Source organism: Oculina patagonica, chromosome 2 (genome assembly GCF_052425735.1).
Source record: "Oculina patagonica isolate OP01 chromosome 2, crgOcupat, whole genome shotgun sequence".
Lineage (NCBI taxonomy): Eukaryota > Metazoa > Cnidaria > Anthozoa > Scleractinia > Oculinidae > Oculina > Oculina patagonica.
The window spans coordinates 6,773,614-6,791,674 of NC_135759.1; the positions used below are offsets into that span (position 1 = coordinate 6,773,614).

The following is an 18,061-nucleotide window of genomic DNA, read 5'->3' on the forward strand; positions in this document are numbered from 1 at the left end:
TGTGAAATCAGCCAAAGAAACAGTTCAACCCATTACCGGCCTTTCATACTGGCAGTCACTTCATGTACCTGTAGCCAAACGTCTAGTTAAACCTTAGAAACCGAAATTATTTTATCTGGTTTGGTCTGCAACCACTTGGCCAGCATGCGGTGCAAAATTTCATACAAGATGCGCCCTATCTCTAAATTATTCTTGAAAGGGTTTGGTCCTACCGACAGTTCAATCCTTATATTCCAACTTATTTGCATTCAAGAATTATTTGCCTGTCGAAATAAGCCACTATTCTAATGGTAAAACCAAGTGGATATATGTACAAAAAGGCGAACCAAGTGTCAAGGCATCTCTTGAAGAAACCCAAGCCAGCGAAAGAGCTAAAGAGAGCGAAACCTATAGGCTGTAAAAATTATAATGACTTCTATAATACTGTTAAGTTGTTGAATTGTAAAAAATAATATTTTTAATGTACGCCGAGTATGTATGTATTTGAGTTCAATCGGGCCAAATCGTTTTTCTTGTCTGCAGGAAAAAAATGATGCGACAAGAAATATCGAAATGGAAAGACGAGGAAAGGAAGACGACAAGGAGGTTGTGTAGGGTGCATGAAGTGTCCCTCTACTTTATTCGTTTCGAATCTGAGTAGAAATTAACTATAAAATGAAATGTTCCTTAAATAGAATTAGAAAAATTGGCGTTAAAACAACATTAAAAATAAAAAAATAAAATATTCAAAATATCTGTGTTCACCTTGTAAAGCGAGAGAGGCGCTGTTTTCGCTCCAGATTGAAGCTAACAGAAAGAAAACGATTTTTATGATGCACATGGGCTCGTCGTCCATAATCGCACACGTTGTTACCAATTCCCTTGCGATCCGTCCTGTGGAAGCAGGAGATAAGAGGATCAAAACATGTGACCTCTCACGCAAAAAAAGGTTCCTTAGGACTTGCCGTTTTGACACGGATAGCCGCGCGTTTGCCGTTCAGTAGCCGTGTGCACGGAAAGGGGTGCCGTTTGAGCCGTGTAAGCTATCCGTGTAACATAAATTAAGGGCCGTTTGAGCCGTGTGGCCGTTCCGTGTAAAAAAAATTGTCAGCCGTTCGAGCCGTGTGACCGTTCCGTTTGAAGAAATTGACTAGCCATTCAAGCCGTGCAGCCGTTCCGTGTGAAGAAATTTACTTGCCGTTCGAGCCGTGTAGCCGTTCCGTGTGAAGAAATTTACTGGCCGTTCGAGCCGTGTAGCCGTTCCGTGTGAAGAAATTTACTAGCCGTTCGAGCCGTGTAGCCGTTCCGTGTAAAGAAATTTACTAGCCGTTCAACCGTTCCATGCAAAGAAAACTTTTAGCCGCTCGAGCAGCAAAAGCTATCCGTTTAAAGTTCGTCAGCCCTTGAAGCGGCTCAAGCTACACGCTTCACATACAAAACTTACTTTGATAATAAAAGTACTCAAATTGCAGATATGTATAAGAATATTTGTAGTGCCCTGACCAAACAGAATGTTTTGACTTTGAAATGATTTCGCAGCGCGGGACAGTTAAACAATGGCGGCCTTCTTTTACTTAATTTTGTGACGTGCGTAGAAGCATAAAAACGAAAAACTAAGAGAAAAAAATCTGCTTGGATGCTTTGACTTTGAAATGATTTCTCAGCGCAGGACAGTTAAACAATGGCGGCCTTCTTTTATTAAATTTTGTGACGCGCGTAGAAGCATAAAAACGAAAAACTAAGAGAAAAAAAATCTGCTTGAATGCTTTGACTTTGAAATGATTTAGCAGCGCGAGACAGTTAAACAATGGCGGACTCCTTTTACTTAATTTTGTTACGCACGTAGAAGCATAAAAACGAAAAACTAAGAGAAAAAAATCAGCTTGGATGCTTTGACTTTGAAATAATTTCGCAGCGCGGGACAGTTAAACAATGGCGGCCTTCTTTTACTTAATTTTGTGACGCGCTTAGAAGCATAAAAACGAAAAACTAAGAGAAAAAAATCTGTTTGGATGCTTTGACTTTAAAATGATTTCTCAGCGCAGGACAGTTAAACAATGGCGGCCTTCTTTTATTAAATTTTGTGACGCGCGTAGAAGCATAAAAGCGAAAAACTAAGAGAAAAAAATCTGCTTGAATGCTTTGACTTTGAAATGATTTAGCAGCGCGGGACAGTTAAACAATGGCGGACTTCTTTTACTTAATTTTGTGACGCGCTTAGAAGCATAAGAACGAAAAACTAAGAGAAAAAAATCTGTTTGGATGCTTTGACTTTGAAATGATTTCTCAGCGCAGGACAGTTAAACAATGGCGGCCTTCTTTTATTAAATTTTGTGACGCGCGTAGAAGCATAAAAGCGAAAAACTAAGAGAAAAAAATCTGCTTGAATGCTTTGACTTTGAAATGATTTAGCAGCGCGGGACAGTTAAACAATGGCGGCCTTCTTTTACTTAATTTTGTGACGCGCTTAGAAGCATAAAAGCGAAAAACTAGGAGAAAAAAAATCTGTTTGGATGCTTTGACTTTAAAATGATTTCTCAGCGCAGGACAGTTAAACAATGGCGGCCTTCTTTTATTAAATTTTGTGACGCGCGTAGAAGCATAAAAGCGAAAAACTAAGAGAAAAAAATCTGCTTGAATGCTTTGACATTGAAATGATTTAGCAGCGCGGGACAGTTAAACAATGGCGGCCTTCTTTTACTTAATTTTGTGACGCGCTTAGAAGCATAAAAACGAAAAACTAGGAGAAAAAAATCTGTTTGGATGCTTTGACTTTAAAATGATTTCTCAGCGCAGGACAGTTAAACAATGGCGGCCTTCTTTTATTAAATTTTGTGACGCGCGTAGAAGCATAAAAGCGAAAAACTAAGAGAAAAAAATCTGCTTGAATGCTTTGACTTTGAAATGATTTAGCAGCGCGGGACAGTTAAACAATGGCGGACTTCTTTTACTTAATTTTGTTACGCACGTAGAAGCATAAAAACGAAAAACTAAGAGAAAAAAAATCTGCTTGGATGCTTTGACTTTGAAATGATTTCTCAGCGCAGGACAGTTAAACAATGGCGGCCTTTTTTTATTAAATTTTGTGACGCGCGTAGAAGCATAAAAACGAAAAACTAAGAGATAAAATCTGCTTGAATGCTTTGACTTTAAAATGATTTTGCAGCGCGGGATAGTTAAACAATGGCGGCCTTCTTTTACCTAATTTTGTGACGCGTGTAGAAGCATAAAAACGAAAAACTAGGAGAAAAAAAATCTGTTTGGATGCTTTGACTTTAAAATGATTTCTCAGCGCAGGACAGTTAAACAATGGCGGCCTTCTTTTATTAAATTTTGTGACGCGCGTAGAAGCATAAAAGCGAAAAACTAAGAGAAAAAAATCTGCTTGAATGCTTTGACTTTGAAATGATTTAGCAGCGCGGGACAGTTAAACAATGGCGGACTTCTTTTACTTAATTTTGTTACGCACGTAGAAGCATAAAAACGAAAAACTAAGAGAAAAAAATCTGCTTGGATGCTTTGACTTTGAAATGATTTCTCAGCGCAGGACAGTTAAACAATGGCGGCCTTTTTTTATTAAATTTTGTGACGCGCGTAGAAGCATAAAAACGAAAAACTAAGAGATAAAATCTGCTTGAATGCTTTGACTTTAAAATGATTTTGCAGCGCGGGATAGTTAAACAATGGCGGCCTTCTTTTACCTAATTTTGTGACGCGTGTAGAAGCATAAAAACGAAAAACTAAGAGGAAAAAATCTGCTTGGATGCTTTGACTTTGAAATGATTTCCGGCAACGCGGGACACTTAAACAATGGCGGCCTTCTTTTACTTAATTTTGTGACGCGTGTAGAAGCATAAGAACGAAAACTTTTTGTTCGTCTGCAACGCAGGCTAGGATGCTTTGACTTTGAAATGATTTCACAGCGCGGGACAGTTAAACAATGGCGGACTTCTTTTACTTAATTTTGTTACGCGCCTAGAAGCATAAGAACGAAAATCTAGAGAAAAAATCTGCTTGGATGCTTTGACTTTGAAATGATTTTGATGCGCGGGACAGTTAAACAATGGCGGCCTTCTTTTACTTAATTTTGTGACGCGCATAGAAGCATAAAAACGAAAAACTGAGAGAAAAAAAAATCTGCTTGAATGCTTTGACTTTGAAATGATTTCGCAGCGCGGGACAGTTAAACAATGGCGGCCTTCTTTTACTTAATTTTGTTACGCGCGTAGAAGCATAAAAACGAAAAACTAAGAGAAAAAAATCTGCTTGGATGCTCTGACTTTGAAATGATTTCGCAGCGCGGGACAGTTAAACGCGCGGCCGTTCAACATCATCCGTGTGAAGAAAATATACATCCGTGCAGCCGTTCGACTTCATCCGTGTGAAGAAAATTTACATCCGTGAGCCGTTCGACTTCATCCGTGTGGTTGTAGCCGTTCGACTTCATCCGTGCGAAAAAAAAATTACATCCGTGTAGCCGTTTAACTTCATCCGTGTAACAAAAATTTACATCCGTGTAGCCGTTCGACTTCATCCGTGTGAAAAAAAATTACATCCGTGTAGCCGTTCAACTTCATCCGTGTAACAAAAATTTACATCCGTGTAGCCGTTCTCGGTATCCGTGTAGAACGGCTCATCGAGCCGTTTCTCATCCGTTCGCTTGCCGCGCGTTTCGCTGAACACACGGATTCCGTAAGGAACGTTTTGGCGTGAGAGGTCACACATTAACAGTTATGGGAAAAAAAGATGATGTATTCAAAGCTTGGATGAGGACAGCGGAGAATCGTTATGTACTAAACATTTATGTTAACAGTAGTAATGTATAGGCGTAGTCTATGAGAGACAATTTAAAAAAAAAAATGCAAAATTACTTACTCAGATAAAAACAAAAAGGATTTTCTTACAGAATTTGTTTAGCATCACTTGACTTGTGCTGAAGTCTTTCTTAAACAGTTTTCGTCTGGCGCAAAATAACCAAAGAACAATCTGTGGTCTTTCTATTTAGCTTTCCTATCACCAGTTTTCTTAACAATATTGAATAGGCGCTGAATTGTATTGAAATTCCATCTGTTAAACGATATATTTAAATCTGTCTAGACTCCCTAAGGCTGGCCGTGAGTAAGGAACGAGGAAAGAGTAAAGAGTCTGCGTTCAAGGCTAACACGGCGAATGTCTACACAGAAATAGGTTTTTGCCTCTTATATTATAACTTGAATTTTTCGCTATGAAGTAAGGTCGGAGTTGTTTAATTTTCGAAGGACTTCAGTTAACCTGAAGCATGGTCAATAAAGAAAACTGAATAAAGCCCGGTAAAACTCATTGTTTAATGATATTGTTCGCTTTTGTGACCTTGAACGCATACTAAACACAATAGGTTTTCAGATGCGTCGGAACAACTAACCAACAGATGAGAAACGTGCCTTTAGCAAAATCCAACCAAAAATGTGGGAATCCAAAACAAAGGCTGTGTACGGTCGTGGGGCTTCAAACACATTTTTTTAAAGACCTTTTTAACCCTGTCTGTCAAGTTTCCAGAGTTTCCGCAACCATTTTGTCAGTTTTTAACCATGTTGGAGTAATAACTTGCGATGAAAAATTAAACACCACTGTTTTGAAAACAAGCTATAAAACCCAGAGTTATTATGACTAATAATCCCCAGGGAACCAGATTTTAATTATACTGTCAACGCTCTCAGTGTTATGTTAAAGTAAACAAATGTAGAAAATGGGTTTATCTCCCTGTAAAATATGGTTAGGATTTTCTGGTGTCGGCATCACGTTATACAACATGTATGAAATATGTGAACACCGTTTTGTCGAAATAGAAGACAATTTGGTAACACACACACACACACACAAATGTTAGTAAAACGTATTTTTTTTTCTCTCTCAGATAGAAAAAGAAGAGAACTTTTACAGAAATTGTATGGCATCATATTTGACCAGAAACCCATAAGAGTTGAAACGTGTAACGCGCGTGCACAGCGTTTGAATATTCATTTTGCTAAGTACCATATTTGGAAACACGAAGAATTTTTCCGCGAATGCTTTATACACGTAATGACACACGCAACATAATTTCTGGTTTTGTGGTAAGTTGCTTGAATTTCGACCTAAACGCCGTAAATTTCTTACAGAAACTAAAGAAATGCATTAAGTGTATCGAAGCGAAGTTCTTCTGACTACTTCAAGAAGATGAAACCGAGGAGAATTAACCAAATTTAAATTTATTTCAACTAAGCTTGCTCAAAAACAAGATTACGCCATCGAGCACGAGCTAGCGCGCGCTGTGAATTTAATCCAAATATAGTAATTTTGATTGGTTAAATGTTTCTCGTGATCTTCCAAATATGGTACTTAGTGTAAACGAATGTGCAAACGCTTTGTACAGTGCGAATCATAGGGAGTTACACGTTTCAATCCTTATGGGTTTCTGATTTGACTTACTTCTGACACAAGTCGTGCTTAAACAATTTTCGCAGTGCTTCAAAACTGTTAGAAATAATTTACAGCTGTTGAATTGTATTGAAATTCTATCTGTTAAAAATCCGTATAGACCTCATAGGACTGGTGAAATTAATGCTACGGCAAGGCAGTAAGTAAGAAAGAAGAATCCAGATTCGTGGCTACTTTGGCCAGCGTTTAACAGTAAGAGGTCTCGCTCTTAAATTTGATTTTTGAGTTTCTTCACAAAACTTCAGTCAACGTGGAGTAATTTTACTTTCTTCCTACACAACTGTTGTAAAATGTAGCCTACCCTCTCACTCATTCGTTTTTGAAGGCAAACGTGTTTCACTCTTGTAAAACACGATCGCCTCTATAAAGGCCAGACTACGTTGGAGACTATAATTGTCCAAATCTATTTAGACTACTGATCGCCAGGGAACCGGCCTTTTATTATATTGCCAAGGTTCTCTATCGCTTATAAATCTCCCCTATGAAGTGAATTACGCAGCATGAAATCGCTTATTAATGCATATTTTTTTACTACGTAAAGAACCATAAATATGATGCTCTCCTTAAGGTCGCGCAGGACCTTTACTAATAAATAAATTAATTAGCTAAAATTTCTTGAGAGGTGGTGTTATCTTGTAAAGCTTAAATTCGCTGAATTTTAAACATCGATTCTGCTAAAACTTATCAAAGATATTAAAGGATGATGGAATTACATCATTATTGCCGTTTTACTAAAAGGTGACCGTCTACTGGGATGTTACCAGTTACAAGGCCTTAAAAGTTTAAATGCAGATAATGCGATTTTGTGTCCTAGATTTCAGTCAGCCGATAACACACCAAATTGGCGACGTTATTTTCCACTTAAGAAAGGCTATTGCCCGAAACGTCTTTTGTTTTTTCTTAAAAAAATCAATTTCATTTAACCTTGTGATAAATCATAACATCTTTTGTGTTATGACATAAACGAGAAATTCTTGTATCCAAAAAAATGCTGGAACTTATATGCTCCTATGAGAGTAAAAATGCGAAATCTAAACTTTGTTTTTTTCTTCTTTTTTGCTTCTTTTTGTGCAAAATTCGCTTCTGTTATAACGCAATAGAATACACCAAGTTACTGCCCCTCGCGAATCCACTCCTGAAATTCTATATCGTCGGAAAAAACTTTGACACAAAATTGCGGAGAATTCCGAAGACCTTCCGAGTTAAATAAGGGACCCCTAGCCTTGTATTATTGGACATTGAGAACGACCCGAAAAAGGAAATGCAAACGTATTCGAACATTGTAAACCTCAAAACGCCAGTTGCATAAAGCTAAAAACAAAGATTCTATTAAAATTATATACAATACTTGAAAACCGAAACCAAAAAGGTACTGAAAATGGATTACGCAACGTTTATCCCTATCCAGACCGGGGGTGGGGGGCAGAAAGTGCCCGCGCTGACTTTGGAAGCTTATTTCTTTTCCTTAACCAAACGCTGCCAAACTTTGCGAGTTTATCTAAAATTTATTTATCTGGGGATAATTTGGTATGATAGGTTATTGTGTAAGGAACTTGACGTCACCATGGCAACGGCATTTTGACAAGCATACTTTCCCAAATTTGTAATTTTCGTGTTTCTATTATAGAACAATAACTTTAATGCAATTATTTTCACCTTTTTACGGGTTTTAAGCACGTTTTTTATTGATTCTGAGTATTTTGCAGTGAGTTTGGGCGGTTTTCTGACGTTTTGAAAAACAGATTGAAATCCAAGGTGGCGGATCCATCAGATTACGCGAATTACCTCTTGCTAACAAACGTCTTTTTAAATGTTTTTTCTCTTAAGTGAGTTTTTTCTTTAAGAATCGTACTTTTACGGTGGGTGAGAAAAAGTGAATTGGGTACATTTTTAAATGATTTAAAAATCCGTGAAAAAACTAGAAAAAGGAATTTCGCCCACAAGATCGCCGAAAATAGCCGAATGCAAAGCTAAAAGTTGGCAACCTAAGTTTTACCTTAGTTCGCATGCAAAGAAGAACCTGAATTTTTGGATACGTTTTCTTGAACGGCAAGGTATTCAGCTTCTAAAATTATGTAATAACTTGACTTGAGTGTCATTCGAGAATTATTTACAAATTTTGTAAAAATACCTATATCTACTGATGGGGAAATCCTTTATTTAGGGATAAAATTCAGATTGTTTTTTCCCTATGTGCCATAACTCCAAATTTCTTTAATTACTTTGGGTGTGGAAGTCTTTTAGGCTATTGTAGCTTATGTATGAAATCAGCTTGGGTTCTCTTTCGAGAGATTTTTGAGGCGCCTCTGAAATAACGAATTTTAACGAAATAATATCAGCAAAAAATAATAATAATAATAATAATAATAATAATAATAATAATAATAATAATAATATAATATTTTCAAGAGGAGACCTCCAATCAGGGCCTAGGGGGTGGTTTTCAGGAGTCCCTTGAGAAAATAAATGTTAAACATTAAAATACATTAAAATCTAAAATAAATAAAAAGACAAAACCAAGAATTATTTAAGATTCACTACTTAACTAAGGTTAAAAATGGGAAATAAAAAAAGTATTAAAATCTAAAAGGAAGTACAAATGTCACAGATCTAAAATATAAAATAACTACCTACTGTCCTAAAAAAACTAATTATAAATGTAAACAGCGGACTGTTGCCGTGTTTTGGCGCCAAGCGGTCTTGTCAAAAAAGGCGATTTTATCCGACAGTAGTCTTACAAGTTCTTAGTACTCATAAGCCAAAATCTTGTTTCCTAAATACAGGTAGAATAAACTCGATTTTAGCGCCAAAGTAACAATATTTAACTGGAACAAGCTGAATGAATTTCTTGAGTGTGAGACATATCTTGACGAGATGTCGATTTCATGTCGCAAGACGAAAATGGAAACTAATTTGTATTGTGGGCCCATGCAATTAATGCATTCAAAATAACAAAATACCTAAAAAAAGATTTTCCAAATCAAAGGTTAAGTAAAAACTAAGGTCTTCCGTAAACACTGCAATTATTAAATGGTATAAAATTTTTAGTTTTGTGTGACATTGCGAAAATTAAAGAAAACTGTAGGAAATGATCAAATTACAAACTGAACTCTTCGACACATATTTAGAACGAAGCGAAATAAAACTAAACTACATCTTTGCGTGGATTTTTGTTCAGTAGACCGCGAGTTTTTGATGGTCAATGGAAAGAGTTAACCGACAGAACGAATGAAAATTAGGGTATAAACATGGTTAGCTGTGGAATAAAGCAGTGGATATACTGTGGACATGAAGTCGATAAAGCTGCACGGTAAGTCACGCTAATCCCAAGATACACCCTCTTTTCTACATTAGAACGTCTAATTTTCGGCCGAAAGATATCCCCTATTTTAAAATTTTAAAACCGAAGTCTGATGCAACAGAGCGCCGTTTGAAACAAGCCAAGCCCATACCCCCCCCCCCCCCCACTGAGGTGGCGCCCCCCCCTCCCATAACACTGGGCCGAAACAGGCAGTCAGACGATCCGCCGGCCGGCGGAGCGCGGAGGGCGGCGAGTCGCGATGCCACCAAAAACGACACAGGTTGTGAAACTTCCTAGTAGCGTTTTGGAAAGAGAAGTTTCGTTGAAAGATGGGATCGGGGGTGGGGGTAGGGGGAGCTTGCCCCAATTTTTTGTTGGGGGATGGGGAATACAGTCCCCTGCTCCGTCACCTATGAAATTAGTATTGCAGTAAATTCATCCCTTACTGAAATGTACATGTTTACGTCGCCAATTAGTAATGCAAATTGTTGGTGGTTTCAGGTCAAAATTTAAAAAGATCCTGAGCCACAATCGAATTTGAAACGATCAGGAGCCATAATCGATGGCTCCTGAAAAAAATATAATTATTTCGTACCTGATTTGAAATAAAATTCGTTCTGTCTCCAGCATCGACGTTTTTTAAAAAAATTAAAGGTTCTTATATAAAGAAAGCGAGTATATATTCTTCCTGGCCTTGAACAACGTTAGTCACAGTTACTTCTGGCAGGAACAATTCTTCGAAAAAGAAACCAAGAGATCCACGTATTGCTTCTTTCGTTTCACCTCAATATGACTGGTGTCGATTTCAAAGTGATTGCAGATTTCTTTTAGCATTTGAATAGCAAAAGAAGATAGCTTCGAGGAACAGACGAGTTCACATAGGTTATAGCAGTCATAAACTATTGGATGCTCCAGCGACACTTCCTGCATGACTGTATTAGTCAACTCTTGAAGGGCACTCTTCCTCTCTGCGTTGTCCACTTCCTCATCAATAACATCTGCTACATCTTGCCGGCGTCGCTTAGCAGCCAGGCGACTAAAAAAGCTTGCTATCTGCTTGGAAGTCAGAAACTCGGTGCTTGTAAAGAGACGATTCCCTTTACTGTCCCTTGCTGTCATCATGGATCTTGCAACAGAGTCTGGATCTGCTTTTTGCCCTGATGTCTCTCCAAGATCGAATTTCTTTGTCAAGTTATCTTTCTGACTAGTATTGAATCTAGTTCTTTTAACTTGCGACGACCGCAATGCCCAGCCCATAGGAAGAGACAAGCTTCCTGTCGGTCGTGGTTTAGGTACTTCTGTTGGAATGTTTGGGACAATACCAGATTGCACTTCAAGTCTCTCTGAATAACCAGTAATAGCTCTGTCAAGAAGACTCTCGTTTTCAATAGCGCGGTGATGTTTGCCGCAATCAAGGTGCCGCTGAAGTTAGGAGAAACGCTGATAACGTTTAATACATCCTTTTTCAGGACAGGAAAAGAGACTTACATTTGATTCATCAGAAGAGGATTCGTCAGAGCTTGGTGAATCGTTTGCGGGCCGGCGTGTCAGCCTGTTTCGAAGGTATCTTTGGTTTCTTAGATTGAATTGTTGTAAAGTTCGCTTTTTGTCCGTTGTGACGCTGTCAACTGCTGATAGCCCTGGAACTTACGCATTTGGTTGGAAGTCGAGTTTCCCTCACTGAATCAAGTTCCTAGGACCAATTTTATAGGCCCTCCATACAATCAGCCCTTCGTCGGTGTACTTGTATTTTTTGTTATAACTAACAAAACAACCTCCACAGCAGCAGCCTATAATCCGGAAAAATTGCATTTTTTTGGCTTTAAATCGAGAGCGCTTATTATCTGAAAGATTCTTGCGTCAGGTTTTTAAAGAACTTATTTCTTGGAGGGAGGGGCTTTCCTGGGCGAGGGGGGGGGGGGGGGTGGGGGTTGGTGGGGCTTTTGGATTTTACAATAGTAGTATCTTGTCTAGAATTATATACACTCTTTACCACGCTCGGAACTGACAACAAAGTCACGTGACCAGGCTGTCATATCCCTCGGAGTATGATTTTTTTTTTTAAAAAATTTTTTTTATTTTTTTAAAGAAATTTTTTTTTTTTTTTTTTTTTTTTTTTTTTTTTTTTATTCTTACAAACCTGATCCAACGGCAACAAATACACCTGTCCTCTGATGTATTAATTTTGCTCCCCGTTTTCCAAGGCCTCTCTCTGCTTTAGGCCATCTTCTATGTTCGCTATGGCCCGATAATTTCTCAGGAACCTTGCATCGCTGAGATCCACGGCGTCATCCAGTTTCCAAGGAAGATCGGTGGTAGGGACAAATAGTGAACAGACCAATGTTTTCAGGAAAGGTAAAAATCGGTCCGCGATGCGTACGTGTGGGGGCTTGATAATTTCAAATTGGATTCTTCTTTTTTGTGAATTTATTTAGAACATCCAAGTACCTTAAGGCTGCCATTTATTGCGGCAAATAATCTTTGCAATTTTTTTGCAAATCGCCAAATTTAGTAGCCGCAGTAATTTCTACTCGCGAAATTTACCCTGTTTTGCAGTTTAAGCAAGATAAAAAAAAAAGATCAAAGAGCGCTTCGAGTCACGACTGAATTTTTTTCCAAGTTTAAAAGTTTACTCTTTTTATTCCTTGAACATTTATGAGCAGCAGGTGATTCAAACATTTCTTTGATGCACATGATAACAGATAAACATCGGAATGTCTATTACATTGATATAAGATATTTTCGCCTCACATTATTAAGTTTGTCTGAGTAGCACACTTGGATATGCTTCTAACTGGTAAACGAGAGGTCGTTAAGGTCCCGAGTTCGAATCCCAGAGGAGACAATTTATTTCTTTTTTTCCCTTTTTTTAACCAGTAGCACTAAAATGGTTTGTTTATTATATCGGTCCGTAGGTATGCATTGCAGAATAATTTACATATATCAGAACATATAGCCATATAGACTGATTCAAGCACAAATGTATTAAATTGTGCTGTTTCATCTGAAAAGCTCTTCCTTTTGTTCCGAAAAAGCAGCCACACACTCAATTTAGCCAACGCTCTGGTTTCTAGATAGATCCATCGTTAATGAAGCTTATGTGAAACCCGATTTAGTTTTCGAATATTCCTACATGTACGACGCTAGGTCGACAGATACGAAAGAGATCGATCATTACATCGCATTTTGCGGCTCTCAATATTGGCTTGGGTAAGCGTAAAAGATCCTCTTGAATTGATGTGCAACCTGCACAGACTTCCAGCCAAACGAAATGTTGGCTAGTATGACTTCGTGAGCTGCTGTAATTACGAGCAACTACAGGAACAGCTGACATCAAAACAGTACAAAAAGAAACACGCCAAAATCCAATATGGCCGATTTCTACTCTACACGCACTCATCCCCAGGCTCCGGCCTCAGGCTCTTTCGCAGAAGACCACGTGACACAAGCAAACCGACACACAAATAAATCCCTCAGTCGATGCCAATGTGCGGGCTTTGCCCCCACAAAAACTGCTGCTCTGGCAAGAATCAAATTAACCTCTGTTTCGACATCTGAGATCCCCCATGTAGACTTATGTCCCGCTATTTCTCGAGTACAGTAAAACAACGGAAAAACTTCTGTTTTCTTCGCCTTATCTCTTCGCTCGTAGGTGCAGGAATCTCCGACAATAGCGCTAAAAGAAAACTTCGCTTCCATACAGAAAAAATGATAAAAACACGTTTCCTCCAATCTCGCGTTCTTAGCGTTTCCCGCGCTAGTATCAAGGTTTTTTCTAATTTGTAAACGTCAATCAAGATCATTATCAACGACAAAATGTAAAAAGTACGCCAAAGTGTCCTGAGTGATGTGTTTTCCGTACCGTGTTTCAAAGGTAAGCATTTGTTTAGCATCTTATCTGCCAAATACATTAAATAATCTTGCCATCCTTCGTTCACGAAGCGGTTTTACACATACTGTTTACATTACGGCGACAAGGAATCTACAGAAATCACGAAATGCCGACCACCTAAGTAATTACCGGCTGTTCCGAAAGTGCGGAGTGCGGAGTGCGGAGTGCGGAGTCCGAAAATGCGGAGTCTGTAAAAAAATAAAAAAATAAATAAAATAAAAATAAAATAAAAAAGTGTGATAAAAAAATTAAAATAAAATGAAAAATATATAAATATTAAACTAAATATTAAAAAAATAATACACATTTTTGCACAGCTTCGCCCGAAGCAGTGAAGCGGATCGTTCAGACCGCGGCCATTTCTTTCTTCAAAAATGACTGCAGTTTACGTTTCACGAAATATTAACAAACAGTATTTCCAATTTTTTGGAATCACTACTCGTAAACTTCAAATAACTTTAGTTTCTTTTTTACCAAAGAGCCTAAAGCCATGTTGCTTCGCCTGGCTTTCCACGAATACACAGTAAACTCTCTAAAAGAACCATCAGCAACGTGGCACTTTTCAACTCCGCCTTTTATGCTAGACGAAGTTCAAATTAAAGAAAAATGTACAACAACGATACGCTACTCCGCAGCACTTAATAAATAAACGGCATGCAGTGCATGCAGAAGCGATGACGTTTCACAAAGGGTCTAACATAATTTTGAGAAAAATTTGTCAAAAACTCAACGTAAATAAATGTAGCTGACACCTTGTGCGTGATAAAAACTGTTATCCAATTGCAGTGTTCTTTTTTTAAATCCAAGAAGCAATGTTGGTGATTGTCTAAATAGCATAGCTAGGATCTGATGGAATTCAAATAAATACAGTAGTTATTAATTCACAGGCCAAGGATACAAATTTAATAATACATTTTCTTCGTAGACACAGTAGATTGCGTTATATTGTAGTGTGTGACATCCGATAAACGACATACGCGCGATACGCGGGAGTTAGCTTTTAAGCTGCGAGAAAGGTCAAACGGTCTCTTGTTTCTGCTTGTTTACAGCGGCCCTGTATTATAAGAATTAGAAATTTCTGTCTACTAAATCTAATATATACCACATTATAAAATTAGTCTCTTTCGTTTATACATTGTAGTGTTCCATTCTGACTGCACGGGAGTATTTTGCTTTTGTATTCTATAGCTACGCGGCGATTTCTTGTGAAGTTAAACTTGATTTCTGTTCGATCGCCCTAACAGAGTAAAAGAGCCCATCGTGCGATGACAATAAGCAATTTCCTGACGTTATCGCTTAAAAAGCAAAAAATAAATAAATAAAAATTTCCCCAAAAGTCATTTAACCGCCTTTGTGCCGTGGATATCTACATCCATCTGTGGACATGTCATTTTTGGTTGAAATCATGTTTTCAGTGCAAGAATACTAATTCTTTTGATTGTAAGTTCTTTTCGCTGGGAACTCGGAACCTGGGAACCGTTTATTTCAGGTGTCATGGAAACACGTCTCTGTCAAGGACAATCGTGATAACTGGTAATGGTCATGTCAAGCTTGCAATAGCTTTTGCTTTTCACTACAAATGACACATCTGTTGCTGAAAAGTAACATTGTATATTTTGATACGGGTTAGATGTACACTGTCTTGGTTCGTTGTTTACACAAAAAACGCTCTCATTCTCGTGTGTTTCCATACATAGTGCATGGAAAATTCCCTAAAGCAAGGTAATGAACAAAAAGACAAAACAATAACGGCAACTTATTGTCTGGAGATATAAATGTCTTAAGTAAAAAACGCAACCGTTTAACGCGGCTAACTGTTTCTTGTCAACAACAATCAATTGTCGCAAGTTAAACATGCTACTGATAAGAAAGAAACAGGAAATATCCACTTCATACATTATCCCTTCCACTTAGTGCACAGAAATGGTAAATTGTACATAAAGCTGGCAATGCAGGCATTCTCTTACAACTTAAATTGAAAATAACGTACACATATGTGTGATACCTCACAAGTCTATCTTTTCAAAAAAATCAAAAATGCTCCTAATTTAAGTGAACAGAGTGAAATTTGAACGTTGTCAAAGTCTTGAAAACTAGCGCCTTGAAGGCAAGGTGCAATTTAACACAACAGAGTCACGACAAGTAATCGACAGTTTATGGCAAAAAAACTGCAGTCATTTTTGAAGAAAGAAATGGCCGCGGTCTGAACGATCCGCTTCACTGCTTCGGGCGAAGCTGTGCAAAAATGTGTATTATTTTTTTAATATTTAGTTTAATATTTATATATTTTTCATTTTATTTTAATTTTTTTATCACACTTTTTTTATTTTATTTTTATTTTATTTTATTTTATTTTTATTTTTTTACAGACTCGGCATTTTCGGACTCCGCACTCCGCACTCCGCACTCCGCGTTTTCGGAACAGCCAGTAATTACCGACGTACGGGTAAAAGAAATATTTCTTCTATTAATGACAGTGTTTTATCCAAGAATAATTTTTTTTGCCATGATATTTTAATTTCAAGATGTTTATAAGGAATTTCAAAAAATATATTGGATGTTGCAACAAGCCCGCTGAAATGAACAACCAGCAACCATTATTTACATTTGCTGATAATTTCGTTAAAATTCGCTTAATTCAGCGGCGGCTCAAAAATCTCTCGCAAGAGAACCCAAGCTGATTTTCATCTATTATTTATAACAGTATAAAAGGGTTCCACAGCCGAAGTTTGAAGAAATTTATTACCTCTTTTTAGAAGCTCAATATCTTGTGTTTTAAGAAAACGTATCCAAAAACTCAGGTTCTTCTTTGCACGCGAACTAAATTAAAACTTAGGTTGCCAACTTTTAGCTTTGTACTCGGTCATTTTTTGGCGATCTTGTGGGCGAAATTCCTTGTTCTTGTTTTTCACGGATTTAAAGCGCTTCGAGACGAAAAAAACTACATCAAATTTCAAGGCTAGCTAAAGGCTATTTGAGGGCAAAAAAATGAGGGGAATCGATTTTTTTCATTTCTGCTGCGAAATCATTTTTTTTTTGATTGAAATCTGCTGAAAGTCGTTCTTAGCTTGTTACATTCATTCATACTGTCCCAGCTTAGTACACTAAACATTTTACAAAAAGGTTGACATTTGCTGCAAAAGCATCTCAGGGTAAAAGGGTAAGCCCCCACCCACCGGCTCCACCGTCAATGTACTAAAAACGGCGTCCAAGCTTCAATATGCACTAAATACACGTATCACCTCGGTCCCCCGAAATTGTAATCCCCGCCATTCGTCTATTGATACTCCATTTATCAAATCTCGAACGCCCATTAAGGAAATATTTTTTCAACGATGGGATACTTTCCCGATACCTTTAGCGTTTTCTTTGCAGGGTACCGGTAATTCAGTAAAAGCTGCAACACTCAAAATTTGTTTTCCATTCCCCTAATCAACAGCTTGCGTTTTCAGTCTCCCATTATTGACCTCCAAAGGGGATTCGTTCGAACCCATTGAACCCCCCCCCCCCCCCCCCTCCTACGTGCCTGTCGCCATAAGCGATCCTAGTGGCAAAATAAAGTTATGTGACGGAACCAAAAATTATATATTGCGGTAATGGAAGATTTCTTTTGGGCCAATGATTAAAGATAAATGAGGGTAACATGAAGAAAAGCTATTAATTGTTAAGCTTATATATTTAGAACTCGGCGAGGTTTGAGTCTACGAACTATATATCCCTGATTATGTCACCGTTGCTCAACCAACTGTCTTACAAGGCCAAATGTGAGCTATTCGGCGTAGCAATTCGTGACAGGGTAGACCATCTGGTGTAGTTAGCTTCTTCGATTTCCCTTTTGATGTCCACGGACTCATGGTCAAGGACTTTGACCCCTCCCGGTCCAGCTCCAGTTTAACCTTTGAGTGGTCCGGAGTGGTGTTTCCTGATTACAAGTGTCGTTTGTTTCCAATGTTCGCCTAATCTCCTCTCCAGACCCCAGGTTGTCTCGCCTAGGTAGTGCGCGCTTCCCACAACTCTTGCAAGTAGTGTGGTATACAACGATCGTATCGTTCCCTGCGAGGGTGGGGGGAATTGGGTTGGGAGACGATGGAATATTTAATTTAAAATTACCTGAGAAAATTACCCGAGAAAATAGGATTATGCTTTCACTCGGCAACTATTTTTATCTATCCTTGCTCATAATACCACTTCAATTTGAACAAAAAAAGCCGAAATGAAAAGAAAACCTGCCTGAGCCGTTTGACCGCGGTGAACAGGTAACCTCATGACAACGCTGATTTCACTTTGTTGAAGAGGACTGTGAACTACATTTGAAAGTTTCCTTTTGCTTCCAATTTGTGAGTTGTAACGGTTATTTTTCTTTATTAGTTTCATTACTGTTTCTCATTTTGTAAACTCCCTCCGTATAATAGGTAACATGCACTGCTATGATC

General features: G+C 38.1%; 1 long non-coding RNA gene across 1 annotated transcript in view; it reads right to left on the reverse strand.

The window, feature by feature from the left end:
• Positions 1 to 4,997, reverse strand: part of LOC144642430 (uncharacterized) — an 8,157-nt gene extending 3,160 nt beyond the window's left edge. Inside the window, exons 1-2 of the long non-coding RNA XR_013568733.1 lie at positions 4,884 to 4,997; positions 745 to 873 (exon numbers count right to left, since the gene is read on the reverse strand). This is a non-coding gene — a long non-coding RNA (uncharacterized LOC144642430). The remainder of the gene's footprint in view (positions 1 to 744; positions 874 to 4,883) is intronic.
• Positions 4,998 to 18,061: the final 13,064 nt, after the last annotated feature.